General features: G+C 45.9%; 1 non-coding gene across 1 annotated transcript; it reads right to left on the bottom strand.

Moving 5' to 3' along the window:
• Window positions 1-5,925: 5,925 nt before the first annotated feature.
• LOC114817189 lies at window positions 5,926-6,063 on the bottom strand. The gene has a single exon (XR_003765028.1). It is a non-coding gene; the product is annotated as a small nucleolar RNA SNORA7 (small nucleolar RNA).
• Between the last annotated feature and the right edge of the window lie 3,219 nt (window positions 6,064-9,282).

Here is a 9,282-nt window from a genome sequence, read left to right as displayed (position 1 = left end):
TTTTAAGAGATCTCTTAAGTGATGGCTTGGAAGGATGAGGAGTCAGTGGGAGAGGATAAGTGAGAGATAAGGAAGGGGGCGATTTGGGGGAGTTCATGCCTTATGGTCTTGATTTTATCCACAAAGTAGTGAGGAAGGTCATCAGGAGTAAGGTGGAGGGGTTAAGGGCAATCAATCATATTCATTGGCTGCTTACTGTGTGCAGAACACTGAACTAAGCACTTGGGAGAGTATAACAGTTGGTAGGCACCTTCCCTGCCTGCAACGAGCTTACAGTCTAGAGGGTGAGACAGATATTGATATATATATATATAAATAAATTATGGATAGGTATACCAGTTCTGTGAGGCTGAAGGAGGGGTGAATAAAGGGTGCAAACTCAAATGCAAGGGTGATGCAGAAAGAAGTGGGAGAAGAGGAAATGAGGGCCTAGTTGGGAAAGACCTCTTGGAGGAGATGTGCCTTCAATAAGGCTTTGAAGGTGAAGCGAGTGATCATCTGTCGGATATGAAGAGGGAGGGTGCGTGTTCCAGACCAGAAGCGGGACATAGGCAAGGAGTCAGCAGCGAGATAGGTGAGATGTAAGTACAGTGAGTAGTTTGGCATTAGAGGAGCGAGGTGTGCAGTCTGGAGTGTAGTAGGAAAGCAATGAGGGAAGGAAGGAGGCGGCACAGTGATTGAATGCTTTAAAGCTGATGGAAAGAAGTTTCTGTCTGAGGCGGAGGAGGGTGGGCCGCCACTGGAGGTTCTTGAGGAATGGGGAGACGTGGACCGAATGTTTTTGTAGGAAACTGGCAGCAAAGTGAAATATGGACTGGAGTGGGGAGAGACAGGAGGCAGACAGGTCGGCAAGGAGGCTGATGCAGTTACCAAGGTGGGGTAGGATAATATCTTGGTATAACACGGTCGCAATTCGAACGCTCGCTGAGGGCAGGGAATGTGTCTTTATTGTTATATTGTACTCTCCCATATATTTGGTGCAGTTCTTTGCACTCAGGCAATGCTAAATAAATACGACTGAATGAATGAATGAATGGGCTGATTTTAGCAACGCTGCGAAGGCCGAACTGACAGGATTTAGTGACAGATTGAATATGTGGGTTGAATGATAGAGACGAGTCAAGGATAAATCCAAGGTTATGGGCTTGTGAGACAGGATTGCCTACTGTGATTGTTCTGCATGCACTAGATGCTCAATGTACCAAACTCCTGGGAGAGGACAATGTAACAGAGTTGGTAGGCACATTCCCTGCCCACAGTGAGTTTACGATCTAGAGCGGGAGACGGGCATTAATAGAAATAAATGTTACCAATTTGTACGCTGAGGTTTTGAAGGAGTTTCAAGCCTGGATTATTTAGCGTGGATAGTAGGCTTGGCCATCATTAAGGGAGAGGTAGTGCTGCTAAGCGGATGGGAGGGCAGAGTTAGAGCAGGTGAGCATATTTCAGAAATGGATTCCTGAAACATTTCCCTAAAAACATTCCGTCCGTATCTCCCCACTCCTTAAAAGCCTCCAGTGGTTGCCCATCCACCTCCACATAAAACAGAAACTCGTTACCATGGGCTTTAAGGCACTCAATCAGCTCTCCCCGCTGAACCTCACTGATGTAGTGCGACTCAACTCGCCCATTTCTCTACTCTAAGACCAAACTACTCATTGTACTCTTCACTTCATCTATCTTGTCACCCACCCTTTGCCCACATCCTCCCTCTGGCCTGGAACTCCTTCACCCTTCATATCCAATAGACCACTACTCTCCTCACCTTCAAAGCCTTATTAACGTCACATCACCTTCCCCTATTTAAGCCCTCTTTTTACTAGCTCCCTTTCCCTTTTGCATGACCTATGCACTTGGATCCATACCCTTTGGGCGTTTGGTATTCACCCCACTCAGCCACACCACACTTATGTATATAACCATAATTTTATATATATGTCGGTCTCCATCTCTTGATTAAGATCACTGTGGGCAGGGAATGTGTCTATAAACTCAGTCATAGTGTACTCTCCCAAGCCCTTAGCTAAAATGTTCTGCACACAGTAAGTGCTGAGTACATACCAATGATTGATTGACTGAGGCTTTCCCTGACTAGACTTTCATTCCCCCACAATTACGATATTTGTTAAGCACTTACTATGTGCCAACACTGTCGCTGGTCACCTTCCTATCTGTGTTGCCTACGCACTTGGATATGAACCTCTTAAAAACTTGATAGTTAACCTACCTACACACCGATCCTTTTACTCTCCCATTCCCCAGTTGGAAATTTATTTTAATCTCTATCTACCAACTCTACTGTACTGTTCTCTCTTGAGCACCTAGTACAGTGCTCAGCACATGCTAAGTGCTCAATAAATACCACTGATTGATTGACAGAGCTGGCTTAGTACAGCACTCTGCACACGGTAAGCACTCGGTAAATATGACTGATTGGTCTGATGCATGGATTTCTGCCAGCAGCGCTCCAGAGTGTAAATATGTGAGCAGAGGAAGTGTGCTGTGGGCTGGGTTTTGGTGGCGTGAGGTGGACGGGAAGACAGGGATGCAGAGGAATTTGAATTTGGTGGAGAGGGACAAGCTGAGGGCATTAAATTGGGTGGCAAATGAGGGAAGGTTGGATAGGCACTCCAAATGAGGCATGAAGAAGCAGTGTGGCCTAATGGAAAGAACACAGGCCTGGAAGTCAGAGGGCCTAGGTTCTAATTCCAGCTCTGCCATGTGTCTGCTGTGTAACCTTATGCAACTTACTTCACTTTTCTCTGCTTCAGTTACCCTGTCTGTAAAATGGTGATTAAATCTTACTCCCTCCTACTTAAGATTATGAGCACCATGTAGGACAGGGACTGTAACTGACCTAACTTGTATCTACACCAGTGCTTAGCACAGTCCTTGGCATAGAGTAAGCCCTTAAAAGTACCATTATTAGCATTATAATTATCACCAGCAGCATTATCATTACCTGGAATAAGTTGAGGGGGTTAAGATTTCAAAGGGGAGAGCACACTTTTCTGGAGATGGGGTGTTTGGGAGAGAAGGCACGTCTGGGGGCTGTGATCAGAGATTGGGATGTCAGAGTTGGTGAGGTTAGAGATGGCACAGTGACTAACGATGATGAGATCCAACTGGGTTCCAAGTTGGTGAGTCGGGGAGAGGGGATGAATTGGGAGGTGGAGAATGAGAGGGAGCGGCCACCTGGGAGACCATCAGGAATGTTCACGTGGATATTGAAGTCCTGGAGGATAAGTGTAGGGATGGAGAAGAAAGGTGAGAGCCATCAGAATCGCTTGAGAAATAGGAAGTAGGGTCAGGGGTGGGGGTGGGGGGTAGTATATAATAGCCACTAGTTATTGAAGTCATTGGCTTCAGAGGAAGAAAATGCAAGGGCTGGAGGGGATCAGATTGCGTAGAAGCAGCACAGAGAACCAGCATGGTCTAGTGGATAGAGCACGGCCCTGGGAGTTGGAAGGACCTGGGTTCTAATCCCAGCTCCACCATTTGTCTGTGGAGTGACCTTGGGCAAGTCACTTCACTTCTCTGTGCCTCATTTACTTCATCTATAAAACGAGGATTAGGACTGTGAGCCCAATGTGGGACCTGAACTATGTCCAACCTGATTTTATCCCAGTGTTTAGTACAGTGACTAACACATAGTAAGTGCTTACCAAATACCATTTTTAAAAAAGCAGCACTGTGGGGCAAGGCAGGCTAACTGCTCCCCCTTTCCCTTCGAGTCTGAGGGAGTGGAAGGAAGAGAAGCCCACGAGAAGAGACATTTTGATCGGCGGTGAGTCAAGTTTCATTGATGGACGGAGGAGCAGTTATGGGGTCAGGAATAGAAAAAGCTCAGATCAGTGGATGATCCCAAACACATTTTAATCTTCCCGGCCCTTCTACATCTGGCATGTAGCGAAGTTCATGTTCCTGGTGCCACATGCTGTCTGAAATGACATTAGAATTCTGGTAGAGTGTGGGAATAGTATTAGTCTATGATACACAGAGGATTCTGGGCTACTCTCCATTTCCCATGGCGCTAGAGTAGGCAGAGATGGGATTCCATTGTAGCAGAAGGATTCCTCTTTGGTTCTCAACTGTCAATATTTAGACCCTAGAATGGATTAAATTCCAAAGCGGAGAAAAGTCTTCCTTGAGGACTTTCAGACTAGGGTCGACATCCATTTTCTTTTTGAGATTTAGGATCACCCTACTTGGAAATAGAGGGATGAGCCAACTGATTTCTTGCAATCAATGGTATGTATTATTATTAATACTATTTATAATAATAATAATAATAATAAAGGCATTTACTAAGCACTTACTATGTGCTGGGGTGGATACAACCATATCATGTTGGACACAGTCCCTGTCTCACATGGGGCTCACAGTCTCAATTGCCATTTTACAGATGAGGTAACTGAGACACAGGGAAGTGAAGTGACTTGGCCAAGGTCACACAGCAGACACGTGGCAGAACCAGGATTAGAAACCATGACCTTCTGACTCCAGTCCCATGCTCTACCCACTATGCCATACTTTTTTTAATGTGCATAGTACTGTACTAAGTGCTTGGGAGAGTACAATACAACAGAGTTGGTAGACAACCTTCTCTGCCCACAAGGAGCTTTACAGCCTAGAGCTTACAGTCTTGCAACTTCCTCCTACCTTGTCAGTCTAGGATTCAGGTCATTCAGAAAGCCAGGTGTCTGTTTTTGGAGAATATGTCAAATCCACTATTTGGGTTTTAATCCCAGAAATAATTGTTCCTTGGACCATGATCACTGTGACTTAGTGTTCAGGCTAGGCCTCTAAATTATCATCCTTGCTCCTAATACTTTTTTTTAACAAAATTCTGTAGAAAGTTATTTGTGTGGGATAAAGGAGGCTATCCTTTGGGAATCTTGGAAATATATTGTGTTGTTTTTTTTAATTTAAAGAGGCTGGAAACAACTACCTAACCAGCAATTAGTCTTGCAAATTTATTAACTTTCACAAGACCCCTATTTCTGTTATGACCAATGTGAAAAATAATAATTGTGGCATTTAAGTGCTTTACTATGTTTCAAGCATCACACCAAGCACTGGAGCAGATACACGATAATCAGGTAGGACAAATAAAAATAATAATGTTGGTATTTGTTAGGCGCTTACTATGTGCCAAGCCCTGTTCTAAGCACTGGGGTAGATACAAGGGAATTAGGTCGTCTCATGTGGGGCTCACAGTCTTCATCCCCATTTGATAGATGAGGTAACTGAGACTCAGAGAAGTTAAGTGACCTGCCCAAGGTCACACAGCTGACAAGTGACGGAGCAGGGATTCGAACCCATGACCTCTGACTCCCAAGCCCAGGTTCTTTCCACTGAGCCACGCTGCTTCAGAGTCCCTGTCCCACCCGGGGTCCACAGTCTAAGTAGGAGGGAGAACAAGTATTGAATTCCCATTTTACAGTTGAGGAAACTCTTTGACTTGCCCAATGTCACACAGCAGACAAGTGGCAGAGCTGAGATTAGGACCCCGATCTTCTGACTCCTAGGCCTGTGTTCTTCACACTAGGCCATGCTGCTTCCCTAGCAGCACTCTCGCATGCTGTCTAAGGGGAATGATAAACAATGTGAGAATATTTAACGGAGTATACCAGTCATTCACATTTCACCAATCAGCTGTTCACTCAGTGCTGCGCAGTGTAGTTAAGTGCTTTCTTGTTTCGTCTTATGCCGTAGAGTCGTCTCAGACCCACAGCGACGCCATGGACACGTCTCTCCCCAAACGCCGCACCTCCATCTGCAATCATTCTGGTAGCGGATCCATAGAGTTTTCTTCGTAAAAATACAGAAGTGGTTTACCATTGCCTCCTTCCAAGCAGTCAACTTGAGTCTCCGTCCTCGACTCTCCCCCGCGCCGCTGCTGCCCAGCACAGGTGAGTTTTGACTTGTAGCAGATGGCCTTCCACTCGCTAGCCACTGCCCAAGCTAGGATTGGAAGGGGTGGGCCTCTGCTTGGCTCTCCCTCCCATAGTCGAGACTGGTAGAGTCCTGGAAACTCTCCAAGTGTGACCCTAAGAGGGGAGTCAAGTGCTTTAGAGAGAGTTTCACAGACACTATCCATGTCCTCAAGCCGGGGAGACAGACACTAAAATAAGTTATGGGTTGGTGGAAGCAACTGAGTTTAAAAATATGCATATAAGTGCTCTGGGTGCAGGGGAAAGGTGGGAGTACCTAAGTGCTCAGGGACCAAGTGAGGAGAGATTTAGTCAGGGAAAGAAAGGTGTGACTTTAGTGGGAGCTTACAGTCTAGAGTCCTGCTAGACGGCAAGCTCTTTGTGGGCAAGGAACCTGTCTTCCAACTCTCTTGTACTGTATTCTCCCAAGCACTTAGCACAGTGCTCTGCTTACAGTACGCACTCATCAAATACAATTAAAAACAAGAACCTGAAGATGGAGAGAGCAGTGGGACAGTGATTCTGGCTCAAGAGTTCGGAGTCAGGCACGGCCAAGCAGGCAGCCTCTCGAAGGAGCGGAGTGTCTATCAGAGTTTTGAACGTGGTTAGGGTTTATTGTCCACTTCCTCAGAATGGGGACTCGGAGGAATATTTTGGGACATCCGCTTGGCATCTCTGCAGATGGTTGACAATGTGTTTGGCTTTCCTTGTAGTTTCTTTTATCAATGAACTCTATTTCAGAGACTAAATCCATCCCCTTAAAGGACTTGGAGTTAAGGTGGCATGAAAATGGAACTGTTGGCCTCAAGGTGATTTATAGCTCATCCCTATGACATTCATTTGGAAACAGTTTGGCCTAGCAGAAAGACCATGGGCCTGAGAGACAGAGGACCTGAGTTCTAATCCTGACTCCATCACATACCTGCTTTGTGACCTTGGGCAATTCACTTTGCTGTGGCTTAGTTCCCTCATCTACAATAATGAGGTTTCAATACCTGTTCTCCGTCTTAAACTGTGAATCCCACGTGGAAACTGATGGTCTTGGATTTACCCCAGATCTTAGTACAGTGCTTGGCATAGGATAAACCCTGAACAAATCTTATTATTCTTTTATTAGTATTGTTTCTATTACTACTACTAATATTGTCTGTGGGTGTTTCAGTTTGAAGTCTAAGGTGTAAAATCTGGGTTTTAGTGCCTTCAAGTATATTACTGACTAAAAGAGCTCTTTCTGGACCCCATAATTGGGTTGCTTCAGAGCTGTTCCTTGTTTAATTCTTTTTGGCTTGTTCCTTGATTAATTCTCTATGGGCTGTAGAGTCTGCGTCTTTCAATAAGTTGGGTAACACAGTCTGATTCAGGCCTGAACATCACGATTATAATAAACATGGTATTTGTTAAGCACTTATTATACGCCAGGCAATGTACTAAGTCCCGAGGTAGCTAGAAGGTGATTGGGCTGGACTCAGTCCCTGTCACACAGGGTGTTCACAGTCATAATCCGCGTTTCACAGATGAGGTAACTGAGGCATAGAGAAGTGAAGTGATTTGCCCAAGGTCACACAGCAGGTAAGCGGCAGAACTGGGATTACAACCCAGGTCCTTCTGACTCCCAGGCCTATGCACTCTCCACTAGACCACTAGGCCACATTCACTCATTCATTCAATCATATTTATTGAGCACTTACTATGTGCAGAGCACTGTACTAAGCGCTTGGAATGTACAGTTCGGCAACAAGGACAATCCCTGCCCAACAACGGGATCACAGTCTAAACGGGGGAGATTCCTTCTCTCAACTTGAATGAACAAAGCCAGAAATTTTTCACCCAAGCCCAGTCCAAGTTGGAGCAACATTGCAGAGTTGGATTATAATGGGAGTGAACCAAATCAGCTTCGATTTAGCAAGACTGCTATAATGCTTTAGAGCAGAGGCGGGTAACTATTTCGGGTGAGGGACAATTTACCGCAATCTGTAGCCCCGGTCAAGAGCCTCGGTGAGGTGATAAGTCCGGGGGATAGAGAGAAGAGGAGTATGAAAGTTAGAAGTGGCCACACAGCCTCTTCCTAAATAGCTCCTTAGATGGCCACCAAGAGAGTGGCCATTCATCTGGTTTTATACTAGACAGTCCGTTTTTCAGCCGGTACTAGTGAAGTAGCATTGATTGAATGCCCTTTAGTGTGTTGAATTGCAGTAGATGCTTGGGACGTACAGGATAATGAAGAGACGCATCCCCTGCCCACGAGGAGTTTACACGGTCAAAATGAATAGATTGAGTGGACGTAGATGCATGAGAGGAAAGGAGGGTGTAAGTACATTCATAAGGGCCAGGGAGGGCTCGAGGGATAATGATAGTAATAATAATATGTGCCAAGCACTGTTCTAAGTGCTAAAATAGATACAAGTTAATCAGGTCGAACAAAGTCCCTGTCCCCTGTGGGGCTTACAGTCTAAGTAGGAGAGAGATCAGGTTTTGAATCTCCATTTTTACAGATGAGGATACCGAGGCACAGAGAAGTTAAGTGACGTCCCCAAGGTGGCAGAACTGGGATTAGAACCCAGCTCCTCTTACTCCCCAAGCCTTTCCTCTTTCCATGAGACTGCGCTGCTCCTCCATGACAGGGATGACAAAACTCAGCGGGAGGATTTGCTGGAGGAGGTGAGATTATAGGAGGGATTGGACTGTGGGGAGAGCTGTGGTCTGTCTCTGACTGAGAGGGAAGGAGTTCCAAGCCAGGGGAATAGCGAGAGCCCACATAATAATCATAATAATGTTGGCATTTAAGTGCTTACTACGTGCAGAGCACTGTTCTAAGCGCTGGGGTAGATACAGGGGAATGAGGTTGTCCCACGTGAGGCTCACAGTCTTCATCCCCATTTTACAGATGAGGGAACTGAGGCCCAGAGAAGTGAAGTGACTTGCCCACAGTCACCCAGCTGACAAGTGGCAGAGTCGGCATTCGAACCCATGACCTCTGACTCCCAAGCCCGGGCTCTTTCCACTGAACCACGCTGTGGCTTGAAATGTCCCCCCTCTTCCTATCTGACAGGTAATCACTCTCTCCACCTTCAAAGCCTTATTGGAGGAACATCTCCAAGAGGTCTTCTCTCCCTCACTAAGCCCTCCTTTCTTCTTCTCCCACTCTTTTCTTTGCCGCCCCAATTTACTCCCTTTTTTCACGCCTGCCTCCCAGCCCCACAGCATTTATGTCACATTTGTAATTTACTTATATTTATGTCAGTCTTCCATTCTAGGCCGTAAACTCATCACGGGCAGGGACTGGGTCTACCAACTCTGTTACATTGTACGCTCCCAAGTGCTTAGTACAGTGTTCTGCATAAAGTAA

Source organism: Ornithorhynchus anatinus, chromosome 1 (genome assembly GCF_004115215.2).
Source record: "Ornithorhynchus anatinus isolate Pmale09 chromosome 1, mOrnAna1.pri.v4, whole genome shotgun sequence".
In the NCBI taxonomy this organism is placed as follows: domain Eukaryota; kingdom Metazoa; phylum Chordata; class Mammalia; order Monotremata; family Ornithorhynchidae; genus Ornithorhynchus; species Ornithorhynchus anatinus.
The sequence above is the reverse complement of the archived record's forward strand: the minus strand, read 5'-3'. Positions and strand labels throughout refer to the sequence as shown.